The following is a 12,055-nucleotide window of genomic DNA, read 5'->3' on the forward strand; positions in this document are numbered from 1 at the left end:
TTTTTTTTTTTTTTTTTTTTTTTTTTTTGGTACCGGGGTTTGAACTCAGGTCCTTGCGCTTGCAAGGCAGGCCACCGAACCGCTGAGCTAAATCCCAGGCCCAGCCTGTCATTGTCTTACTCCAAGACAGAAAGATCATGGCGGTGAAACAAAGCTACTTCATGGTGACTGAGAAGCAGAGCAGAAGGGAAAAGCCCCAACATGGGATACACCTTCCAAAGGCACACACGCCCTGACTGATCTCATCTAACTGGGCCCCACTGCCTAACAGCGCATTCAATTAGAACATCCGGGGATTAATCCACCGATGGGTGTAAGTGCCCTATGATCCAAACACATCTTCAATATTATTTTAATCTGGTTAATTTGACAGTTAAGTTTAACCACCACAGTCATGAAAATGGATGGGAAAAGCCAGATGCGTTTTTGAAAAACAAGCTGGGCTCTGGTGAGACACCATACAGAAGGACAACCAGATGCAAGAGGAGTAGCCAAGGAGGAGTAGCCAAGGCAGGAGGAAAATTGTGCCAGGTATACTCCTCCAAAGTTAAGGAGCCAGAGTGTTGGGAGGAAGAGGAATTGGTCAATTCTGCTCTGTCAAAATAAAATTTGAGGGCCGGGGATTTGGCTCAGTAGTTCTGCCGCCTGCCTTCCAGGCTCAAGGACCTGAGTTCGATCTCTGGTACCAAAAACAAAACAAAATAAAATTTGAAATGTCCGAGTTGTCTGCCCTGGGGCAAACTGATTGAATGGTGGGGATACAGCAATATCAAAGTGGTCTTAGAAGTAGGTGGGAGGGAGAGGGCCGAGAGGGAACTTTTCGAGAAGCTTGGGTTTGATGCAACAGGAGAGAGAATGAAACACCTCGTTAAGGGAGTGGGTTTTTTTCGATAAGACTTAGCCTGGTGTGTTAGTTCTTATGGTGGTTGAAATAGATCACTACAAACTTACCAATTTTTAAAAATCACACAAATGTACTATCTTACAGCTCTTGAGGTGAGATGTCTTAAAATGAGTTAGCAGGGCTGCATCCTTTTTTGGAGTTTCCATGAGCAAATCTACTTCTTTACGTTCCTGAGTTTCTAAGATTTCTTACGTCCCTCGGCTTGTATTCCGTCCTCAGTCTTCAGAACTAGCAGTTTAGCACCTTTCTCCCCCTCCCTCTCCCAGCCCTCTCTCCTTGTCTCTAATTCCGCCGTCACATCACCTCTCTAACTGCCATCTCTAACTGCCCTTGTGATCCCAGTGGGCCCACTCGGGTATCTAGGATCGTGTCCTAATTCCTACATTCTCAAATTCCCTCTGCCACGTAAGAGAGCATACCTGCAGGTTCTGAGGAATAGGATATGCACATCTCTCGGAAATTAATTTGGCTACCACCTATGGTATCTTCCTGGCACATAATCAGTTCTCAAAATATCAAAATAGCTGCGTAAGTGCTGTTACATAATTACTACTCATAATACCAGTATTTCTATCCTGAGGAGAAATAGCCACTGGAAAGAGAGATGTTACAAACACAGGGGAGAAGAGAGGAGGGGAGGAGAAGAGCAGAGGAAGGGAAAGGGAGGAAGGGAAGCAGAGGGGAGAGGAGGAGAGACAACAAGTAGGGAGGGGAGAGGAGGCCAGAGGAGGGAAGGAGGGAGGGGCGGGGGGAGAGAGACAGACATATAGACAAACAGTTAAGACAGGCACCCTTTAGGCCAATAAGAATGCAGCTCAGAATACAGCCTGATGGATTATTTCCCATGCTGCTGAAAGAGATTACTACAAATTTAATGACTTAACACAGATGTACCCCCATAGATCTGGAGGGAGGAGCATTCTGTGGCCCTTAGACGGTGAGTGAGATGACAACGGCACGGCCAGCACCCATGCTGAACAGCAGTACGCATACAGATTTGCTTTCCTTCCTGACCCCGGCCCAAGCATCCCTATGCTAGTGAGGGTCGCAGTATGGCCCCTCTGCCTCAGCCTGACAATCGCACTATACACTATAACAATAGCCCCACATTTCGGTTCTGATTCAGAATGGTTTCTCCTAGTGCTCTGCACTCAGTTTTGTGGAATAGATACTCAATAAATTTGGGGGGATGAAGGAAACAAAGCACTAATAAAGAATAAATGAATAAGGGGCCGGGGATTTAGCTCAGTGGTTCTGCTGCCTGCCTTGCAAGTGCAAGGACCCAAGTTTGATCCCTGGTATCAAAAAAAAAAAAAAGAAGAAGAAATGAGTAACCTTTACTGGGCTGAAAAACATGGAGGTGGGAAGATAAGAGTGTAGCAGCTTCAGAAAGAGAAGTCTTCCTGCAGAAGCCCCCCTGCGTCACAGAGTTCAGGAGCTGAATGGGAGGTGTCCCTGGGGAGGGTTTCTTCAGAGTAGAAAAGGGAAACATGGGAATGTGAAGACGTGAGTGGGAGTCAAGTTTCTCAGTCTCAGAGAAAATAGGGATTGAATGGGTAATCAGAGGACATCGCAACCTCTTAAGAAGGAGTTTTTACTGACACAAGGTAAATTAGCAATAATTAATAACATCGCATGCTAGGATGCAAGTTTGCTTTAAAACTAGACTTCAGGTACTCTCACCACTCTAAATAAGTGAGGAAGTTGATATGTTAATTTGTTTGATTGTAATAATCGCATATATATATATATATATATATATATAAAGCCATGTTGTATACTTAATATATAACTTTAGTTACCTTTTCTTTTTGGTACCAGGGATCGAACTTGGGACCTTGTACTTGTGAGGCAGGTGACAGAACCACTGAGCTAAATCCCCAGCCCCCTTAATATATAACTTTACTTAAAATAAAAACTAGAAGAAAACTATCCTAGATTTCTGAGAGATATACGTAAAGCACTACAACAGAAAGAACATTGGAAAGAAAAGAGCCTTGTGTGGGAGTGCTTTTCTTAATAGTAAATTAAATGCTCATTTATAAAGCTAAGTTCTCTACATTTGTGAGCAATTTACTCAATCATCAAGCCTCAGTTACTGGAGAGAGTAAAATGATCCGACACAGGCAAGGCACTTAGCCTGGAAGCTGGTGTTTAAAAAAAAATAATGCAATGAATTACTGTTATTACGGTATCTCAGGGATGATGTCATAAATAAAATAACAAGTCAAAGTACCTAGAGTAGCATCTTAATGGGGGCTTGGTGAACATTAATTTCCTTTCTTTCACATTAGAAATTCGAACTAAATGCTCTCAGGGGATGAGATCCACGAGAGGCCAAAAGCTCTTGAGACTCTGTCGCTGCAAGGCCTCGGCCCACATCAGCATCCACACACCGCCCCTCCCCACACCTGGACAGATAACTGTTTCTTTCCTCACCTGAGCAGTGGAGATGGACCAGAGAGTGCCTAGCAGAGCTCGTCCTTATAACTGGTGAGGGCCACACGGGAAGATGCGGTTTAGGTGGGCAGCCACAGTGGGCTGTGGATGACACTGGCTCACCACCCTTCATAACCGTGTGTGGAGAGCCGTGGACATCTCAATCACGGGGCCCATCCCACTAAGACTCACAGAAGGAGGATGGGGTGGGAGAGGAAGTGAGGCCAGCTGGAGAGAGGCCAGGCATCTGTTTAAAAGGACTTCTGTTCCAAGAAAGAAAATACCAGGAATGTAGAGAAAGTGTTGCCAATGCCATATTTCATTTCTTCATTCCATGTAGGCCTCCAGAGACCAACACCTAAGACACCCATAGGTGCCAGCCCCCTAGGGGGAACCATTTCCTCTGGAGTGGCAGCAAACCACTGACTTCGCCCTGGCGACAGAGAGACCAAGCTGCTTGGCACTTCAACAGGACTCCATTTCTGGGTCATGCCTCATTAGAAATCAGCAGGGAACAATTCAGCCTTGATATATTTGGCAGTGGGATCAGGGCTGATAAATTGCTTTTGCCATAGGTCAGCAAGCTAAACCTGAAAATAAAGAGTAAACTATTCAGTCCACTAAGACTCCTTAATATAGTACCAGTAATAAAAGACTATGAACTCCTCATTTAAAGTGAGTTAGGGGTTACTAATGAAAACACTGCCTCATGTGAAACTTTGGAAGAAGTAATGAAAGAGCTGGACATGGCGGTGCACACCTGTGATCCCCACACTTGGAAGGCTGAAGCAGGAGGATCACTGTGAGTTCAAGTCCAGCTTAGGCCACATATTGAGTTCAAGGCCATCCTGAACTATATATTGAGATTGTTTCAAAAATCAAAATAGAACAAATTGGACTATAGATACTAAGAAGCAGAAACAAAAGATTAGGGACTGAGATGTTCTAACTTGTTGGGAGACGAAATCAATCTGCCTAAAACAAGGACTCATAAAGGACACAGTCAGAATTCCAAACACTACAGGATTTCTCTGGACAGGAAAACACAGAAAGATGAAAATATTCTATAATGAGATTATGCTGAAGTTTGAACAGCACTCTGGATATACTACAAAGCATTGAATTGCTCACTTTAAATAGGTGGATTGTATGGTGTGTGGATTTTATTTCAATACATATGTCATGAAAAGAAGACGCATATTTTAGTAGACAGGAAATAAGAGACTAGAATTATAGTCCTTCACTGAGTGTGCTGTGACTTCGGTCACTTACTCCTTTTTATCTGTTTCCTCATCTGTGAGGTGAAGGGATCGGATTAAATGATCACTAAGGTTCCTGTGTTCATTTTCTGGGGTGACACTAACAATTACCACAAACTTGGAGGTTTAGGACAACAGGAAATTTATTCTCTCACAGTTCTGGAGGCCAGAAGTCTGAAATCACACTTCCTTTAAGGACAGAATCCATTCCTTGCCTCATATCATGGCTTATACCTAGATGTCCCCTTAAAGCCTCGTGCACTCATAGGTGGGTGTCTCAGTTAATTAGTGTCTTTTCTCATTGCTGAGTCAAAATACCCAACATCTCCAAGTTAAAGGAGGAAAAGTTTATTCTGTCTCACAGTTTGTGGAAGGTTCAGTCCACAATCAACCGGTTCCCAGGCAGGGCATCATGGCAGAGGGGCCTTTGCAGAGGAGAAACAGTTCATGGCAAAGCAGGTAGGAGGCACAAGCAGCAAGCAGTAAGCAGCAAGCCTTTCTTTCACTTTTATTCCATCCAGGCTACAAGCCTCTTGGGTGGTGCCAAGCGCACACAGGGAGGCCCTTCCCATTACTCTCACCCAAAACTATGCTACTGCAATTTAGTTATCATACATCCTTTATCCCAGTATCATATGCACAAGATCCAGCTACCTCCAAAAAGCACCACCTACAAGTGCACAAGGCTTTGGGGTGACACCTAGATACAACTGTAGCAGCAGGACTTTTAGAAAGCGACTAGCTTATTGGTGTATGATAGTGGATTAGCCTACTGATTGGTTTAGCACAGTTCTGTGTATGATGGGCTTAGTGAAGAGGGAAGACCCACTCTGGTTTGGATGGCACCAACCAATAGGCTTGTAGCCTGGATAGAATGAAAAGGGACAGAAGAAGGAAGTCTCGCTGCTTTCCGTCTGCCATGCCCTCGCCCATTCTGCCTTGCCTCGGAGCCAGCCAACTATGGATTGAAAATTAGAAACTGTGAACTAACGTAAACTTTTCCTCCTCGAATTTGTGAATGACAATTATTTGGTCCCAACAACAAGAAAGTAACTAAGACACTTCATGACTCCATTTTCTGTGGCTGCTGTCTTTCCTTGGTTTTGGAAAGCATCTCTCTGGTCTGTCTTCACATCACCTTCTTTTCTGCATGTCTGTCTCTCTCCAAATACCCCTCTTTCTCTCTCTGAGAAGAACACATTGATTATAGTTAGGATCTACCTGGATAATCAAGGATAAAGTTCCCCTCAAGGTCCTTAACGGAATCATGTAGTTTCCCATATAATGTAACATTCATCTATTCCAGGGAGTTGACAGAAGTCTTGAGATTGGCGAGGCGGAAGCAATTTATCTATAGATCTCTATAAGTTTCTAGGAGAGCTGGAGGAGCCAACTGGAAAAAAATTGCCTTCTCTTTTGCAGACACCCTCTCTTCCCTTCCTTTCCCTTCACTTCCCTTTTGCCCTAGTTCTTATTTAAACAACTAACATCTGTATGGAATTCAATGGTTTGAAAAGTTATTATGCATTTACCAGCTCATTTCATTCCCATAAAACCTATAAACTTGGTCTTATCACTGTAATTCCATTTCTCATGAGAAAATGAAGACTGAGGGACATTAGCTGACCTCACCAAGGTCTCTAGTGTGGAAAACACCAGTGCACAGACTCTAACCTGCACCCTTGGACTCCAGATCTTGTGGCTGTGCCATCACCTGCCTGAATCTTGGTGTAGTACCAAGAGGCTTCAAACTAGGATTGAGTGGATGCAGGTGAAGTACATACATTTCTCATTATTCCTCCTGTTAAACACAGCTGAAAACGCTGGACGTTGTTTAGAAAATCAACATCAGATGACTTCAAAGTGAGAGGAAAAGAAGGCAGCCTTGACCGGAAACATGGGAACTGAAGACCAAAACGGCAGTGAGCCCTGGGATTTCTTTTTCTTTCTTTTTTCTTATGTGTGCTAGACTATGTGCTACAGGTCAGCCCAGAAAGCCGACAGACACAAACAAAATTCCAGAAAAGCCACCTTGCTCTCCAGAGTATTAAGCAAAAAGACAATACATCAAGACAGAATTTTTTTTTTTTGGTACTGGAGATCAAACTCGGGCCTTTGCCCTTACAAGGCAGGCAGCGGAACCACTGAGCCAAACCCCCAGCCCAACAGAAAGCTTTTAGATACAATTACCCTACTCTAGCCAGACACCCTAAAAAAGAGTCACTGCTCCTCTCAAACCCCTATCTAGACCAAGTAGGGACCCACCTTTGCCCATCTGTGATAAAGTGCCCTGCCCATCCCCCTGCTCACCAGGTGCTATCCAAGCACAATCAGGGCCAAGATTTTCATCCCTGTCCAGAGGTAACTGGCTTCCTGATAATGGTGTGCCCTCCTAACCCTGCCAGGGTGGAATCAGAGGAGGCCATGTGGGGAGTCTCAAATCTCACACTGACCCCATAGTAAAGAGGTGCTATTCTCCCAACTCTGAGTTTTCGAAGGAGGCCCCCACTTCTGCCTGGCATTTGTGGAGTGACACTGCCCCCCAACCCCGTCCCATAGCCACAGGACTCAGCACAGTGTCAGAGGAAGCCTGGCAATAAAAAAGATCATGCATCATGCTAAAAACCAGGGAAATATCAGCTTCCACAGAAAAAGACATCAGCACACGGCAACACTGCAATGACCAAGCATTAGAATTACCCGATGAAGACTTTAAGTCATAAAAACGCTTCAGTGAGTGGTTCAATTTATGAATATTCTTGAAACAAAAAAGCAGAAAAGTTTAGTGAGCACAAGGTGTAAGGGACACAAAATGGAAACTTCAAAGCTGAAAACAAATGAAGAAAGTAAGTCCTCCATGGATGGGCACAGCGGTAGGACGGAAGGAACAGAGAAAAGAATCCTGGAAACTGGAGACGGCAGTGAGATTGACCTAACTGCACAAATGTGACTGGAATAAATAGATGTTGCCTTCTCCTCTTGAGTTTCCTAAATCATATTAGACAAATGAATTAAAGTGTAAAACTTTACCTGAACACGACTCGGTGTCTGTAGGAGAGTATTTAATAAAATGATCCTACAAATGGGAAGGTAGAAGGTCTAAAAGGAAAGTGAGGTTTCTACATTTGCCTTAGTCTCCTAGAATGTGGATGCCAACGGATCTTTGTGGTGATGAAGTGGACTCCATGTTTCTCTTACGGTGGTAACTATAAGAAGCTATAAGATACCTGCATACAAATTGTATGACTGATCATGTGAAATAGGAAGAAAAGGGCTTAAAGGTGTAGGGGAAGAGGGAAGGGGAGGGGAAAGGGAATAAGGGACAAGAAAAAAGTATGAGAAAAGGAAAAAGTGGAAACAAAGTCTTTGTAAATGGGGGGGATGGAGGGAGTGAAGGGAGGGCAGAGGTGTGGGGGGAAATGAGAACCAAGCTCTGCCATGTAAGGGTACAAGATCCCAATGACGAATGTAACGGTACTGTATTCTTAGAAAGTACCAACAAACTCAATAAGATGAAGAAATTTCTTGAAAAGAATCTGTAAATAAGATGGCATAGGACTATATGTACACATTGTACCCATGTCAGTTTACGGGTTTGATTTTGTAGTATAATTCTATAAAAGGCACCTGTTGGGGAGCACCGGGTAAAGGGTACACAGGACCTCTCTGCACAACTTCCTGTGTTTCTTTATCCACTTCAAACAAAAATCCTTTATTAAGAAGAGTGGAAGGACATCATCGGGGCAACTTGAGGACTCTCTTTGCAGCCTGGAGACGGTGCATCCTGGGAGAGACGTTCAAAGGATAAAAGTTTCTGACCTGGAACCTTTAGCTCAGATCTTAGCCTCATCCTCAAGTGACATCACAAAGCCTCAGAAGCCCCACACATAGGAGTTTTGTTAACCATCACCACGAGACTAGTCCTTGCTGAGGAAACTTCTCTCTCTTCTCCGCTAGTCCAAAGGAAAATGGCCCCGTGTGAGGAACAGGACCGGTAGCCATTTGACTGCAGCCCCTGCCCCACTCCCACGGTACAGTGAAGAACCAGCCCAGCTGTCTTGGTTTGTCACCACTACAGTAGGCGATCTGCTGAGAAACCTATGTTTTCCCCACAGTTCCCAGCCTTATTGTGAGACAAGGACATGCTCACCACGGCTTTATTCGACTCTGTCTACCTAATAAAAATAGTGCTAAAAGCTCTCATCTCCTTCATATTCCTGATGTTACTGGTCATTCTACTCCTCCTCGTCTGGAAAGTCATCAGTGCCACACACAACAACAGAGAGCTGCCAACAGCGCTGCTGGCGCGAAGATCTATGTCTCTCAGTGGAGACGCCACTGAGGGGAGAACAGAGCAGCCCACAAATCAGGGCCATGTTGAAACCTAGAGCCTGGGAAGGAAGCAGGGCTTTAACCATCCAGCACTGACCGTGTCAAATGCCTGCCAGCAGCTGCTTTTCCCTCCTCTACCCCGAATTCCGTTATCCACACTCATCTGCTGATCTTTGGCTTCACCCATCTTCTGGGTTTGAACATCTGATCTCTGGATCTTCTACATTAACCGAAGAGTGGAACAAATCTATCAGGAATTTTAAATTAAGCACAAAGCCTAAATGTTTTCTTTTTAAATCGGGCATGTGCTGACCATTGGATTGGGAGCTCATGGCATCTCAAACTCTACAGTGAAACCGCACCAGAAGCTCACTTCCAGAAGGCCCTTGACACAGCTCACCCTACCCCACAATCTATGTAAAGCCTTTCCGCCTTTTCACCTAATACTGCAAATAAAGGGTATTCATTCTCAAAAAATGATTCAGTTTTCTCTCCTTTTTTCCTCTCATCCTCCAACTTAGTGGGTTGGCAAAATTTAAAAATATCATATTCTAAAGTGATAATTTTTCCTTTTTTATCTTTTCTGAATTTGGAACAAATTAACTCCCTTTTCAAATGTAATCCAAATTAAAGAGGCAATTTTTTTTTTTTGAAAAACCACACTCACATCCAATTGGGTTTCAGTTACCCTAAGGAGAACTTGACTATTTGCCTTTTTAAAAATAAATATTTTCTGGGAGAATATTTTCTCCGTTGTTAACCCTTCTTTCCGGAAGCATCACGTCCAGTGTTCCCCCGTCTCTGTCCCCATGTGCTCTTGAGTCTGGACATCTGAAGCCAAGCACTCCCGCCGAAGAGCTTTTTATTCTGCTTAGATTCACAGGATTCTGTCCCCCCACCCGCTTGATCCTGGACTATGCACGCTACATCTTTTACTTCTGCTTTAACTCACAGGTATTGAGAGGCTTGGTCCCCTTGGCGTGGAGGCTAATGTTGCTACCAGATTAAGGGGACGCCACTCAGTCAAGGCTCCTACCTGCCTCTTCCAGGGCCTGGTGGTGGCAGTGTTCTACCAAAGCTGGATTTTTGTGGTTGACTGGCTTCAGCAGATACAGACACAAGTGAAACCATAACAGCCTCATAACCCAGGAAGAAGACGTGTATGCCCAAGGCAGTTTGGACCCCCTCTCTTAGGTACCAGGTAGCATCTCTCTGGAGCTGGCGATCAACACCACTTTTCAACCCAGCGTACACACCATGCTTAGTAAGCAGGGCAGCTGGGGGAACAACGGTGTCTACACGTGAGCAGCAGTGGCTCCCCCATATCTGTGTGGGGAGGAGCTCTACACCCCCGGACGTATTATCCCACATTTCCCTGGAATTATAACTCACCCTCCTCCCATAAAACTCACAACCATTTTATTCCTTCCCCCAGGATTTCTATAGTCCCTCAACTCCTCATGCACCCTACATCTTCCCTGGTTTCTGTTACTTGGGACTTCTGAAAACCAACCAGCCAGACTGTACTGTAAGCTTATGACCACCAGATGGCAGCAAAAGGCTAGTGAAACTGGTCCTTTAGCTGCCAATAAGCAAAGGGATCCTCCAGAGAATTTGGAGTCCAGATGCTAAGAGCTCCCCTAGGCCAATAACAACCTCGGTGGTTCTGAGAAAGGCCAGGATGGGTTGGGAATTTAGCTCAGTGGTGCCTCCGCCTGTGTTCGATGTCCGGTACCAAAGGGGTAGAGGGTGAGGGACAGAGAGCGGGAAAGGTGTGTGTACTGGCGAAATACAGTACACATCTGAACCTACAGGGGCCGCCTGGGCTAGAACAGTCGAGCACAGCTTCCCGAAGCAGGAGTAATGTTAGGGAAGAGACAGAACTGAGTACAGAGTGAGTAGGGAGGTGTGCTTGAGGCCCGCTGGGAGACAGCCGATGATGTCAGGATTTGTGCACTGGGAACATGCAAATCAGCTTCAGAAAAAGTGCCAGGAAGTAGCACAACACCTTGAGTTCCAGGCGAGGCGGTCCAGTTTCAACTGAGGAGGAGCCAGGGGAGATTTTTGAGAAGAAGAGTAGCAAAGCGTTCAAGATTAATCTGGCATAGCCGACACTGCAGGATGAAAAGGAGTGGGAGGAGACAGAGTTAACAGGACCAATCAGAAAGCTAGGTTAATATCAGTACTTGCCAAAGTTCATGGTATTTCCTGTTTCTCTGAATTTTGGAGGCGTGGATTCCGAAAGGCCCCTCTTTTGCTCCTCCGGGTCCCCCAACCCTGCGTATCAGGAGCCGAAATAGTGGGCTCGGGGAGGCTGAGACATCCGCAGCTGTCTCCTCGAGAGGGGTTGGGGTGGAAGGAGATCCCCTCAGGTCTCTCTCCCTGCCTTTCCCTGCTCTCTCACTGTTCCAGCCCACTGAAGCACAAAGACTTGGATTCCAGAGCAGGCAGCAGCTGGAGAATCAGTGCTTCCCAGAGCTGTCATTGTCCAGACAGACACGGAAAGTGTCACGGCCTGAGGGCCTTAGGCCACCAGAGTTCCACCCTCATTTTATCGAAAGGGCCCCTGGTGCCTCATGTGGAGAAGGTTCTCAGCCGGTACACAAAAGGCCCCAGAAAGGGCGGGGGGCCTCAGAACAACTGATTTAAACTCCCTAAGCCTCCGCCTCCTTATCTGTAAAATGCTCGGGTACTTATTTAACAGGATAGTTTGAGGATTAAAAAAAAAAGATACCCCATAACTACTGCCCAGTCCAGGTGCCACAGCAGGCCGCAGCCCGACTCCTGGAGCCAGGCTTCTCACCTGAGAACACTGTGGCTTTCCCTGTCCTGCAGAGAGCAGAGTCTGGGCCCTGGGGATGAAGCCTTGTGGAGTGTGGAGACATCTTCCTGCTGGAGGACAAAGTCCCTCCCATCAGTACCTAGGACAGACGCCCACTCAGGCACTGCACTGCCAGGGATTGGTCCTGACCGACTTGCCCCAGCCAGGCGCCTGTCAGGAGCCGCTGAGTCCCAGCAATGTTAATGCATCTGTAGTTCCAAGCTGTCTCCACGTGAGGGCAGAAATCACCCACAAGTAGCGCTGCAGAGAGGCTCAGGACAAAAAAAAAAAAAAAAAAAA

At 45.6% G+C, this 12,055-nt stretch overlaps 1 protein-coding gene across 2 annotated transcripts in view; it reads right to left on the minus strand.

Moving 5' to 3' along the window:
• Cd1d (CD1d molecule) overlaps nt 1–11,818 on the minus strand; it is a 53,919-nt gene extending 42,101 nt beyond the window's left edge. The window contains exon 1 of one of the 2 annotated variants that reach the window (XM_019210130.1): nt 11,738–11,818. The gene's annotated coding sequence lies outside the window, so the exon portion shown is untranslated. Of the gene's footprint in view, nt 1–10,942; nt 11,017–11,737 lie in introns of those variants that run through there. The other variant, XM_033765704.1, reaches the window with a different exon arrangement.
• Nucleotides 11,819–12,055: the final 237 nt, after the last annotated feature.

The sequence above is a fragment of the Fukomys damarensis genome, unplaced genomic scaffold, assembly GCF_012274545.1.
Source record: "Fukomys damarensis isolate Sample0158 unplaced genomic scaffold, DMR_v1.0_HiC HiC_scaffold_19, whole genome shotgun sequence".
Classification (NCBI taxonomy): Eukaryota; Metazoa; Chordata; class Mammalia; order Rodentia; family Bathyergidae; genus Fukomys; species Fukomys damarensis.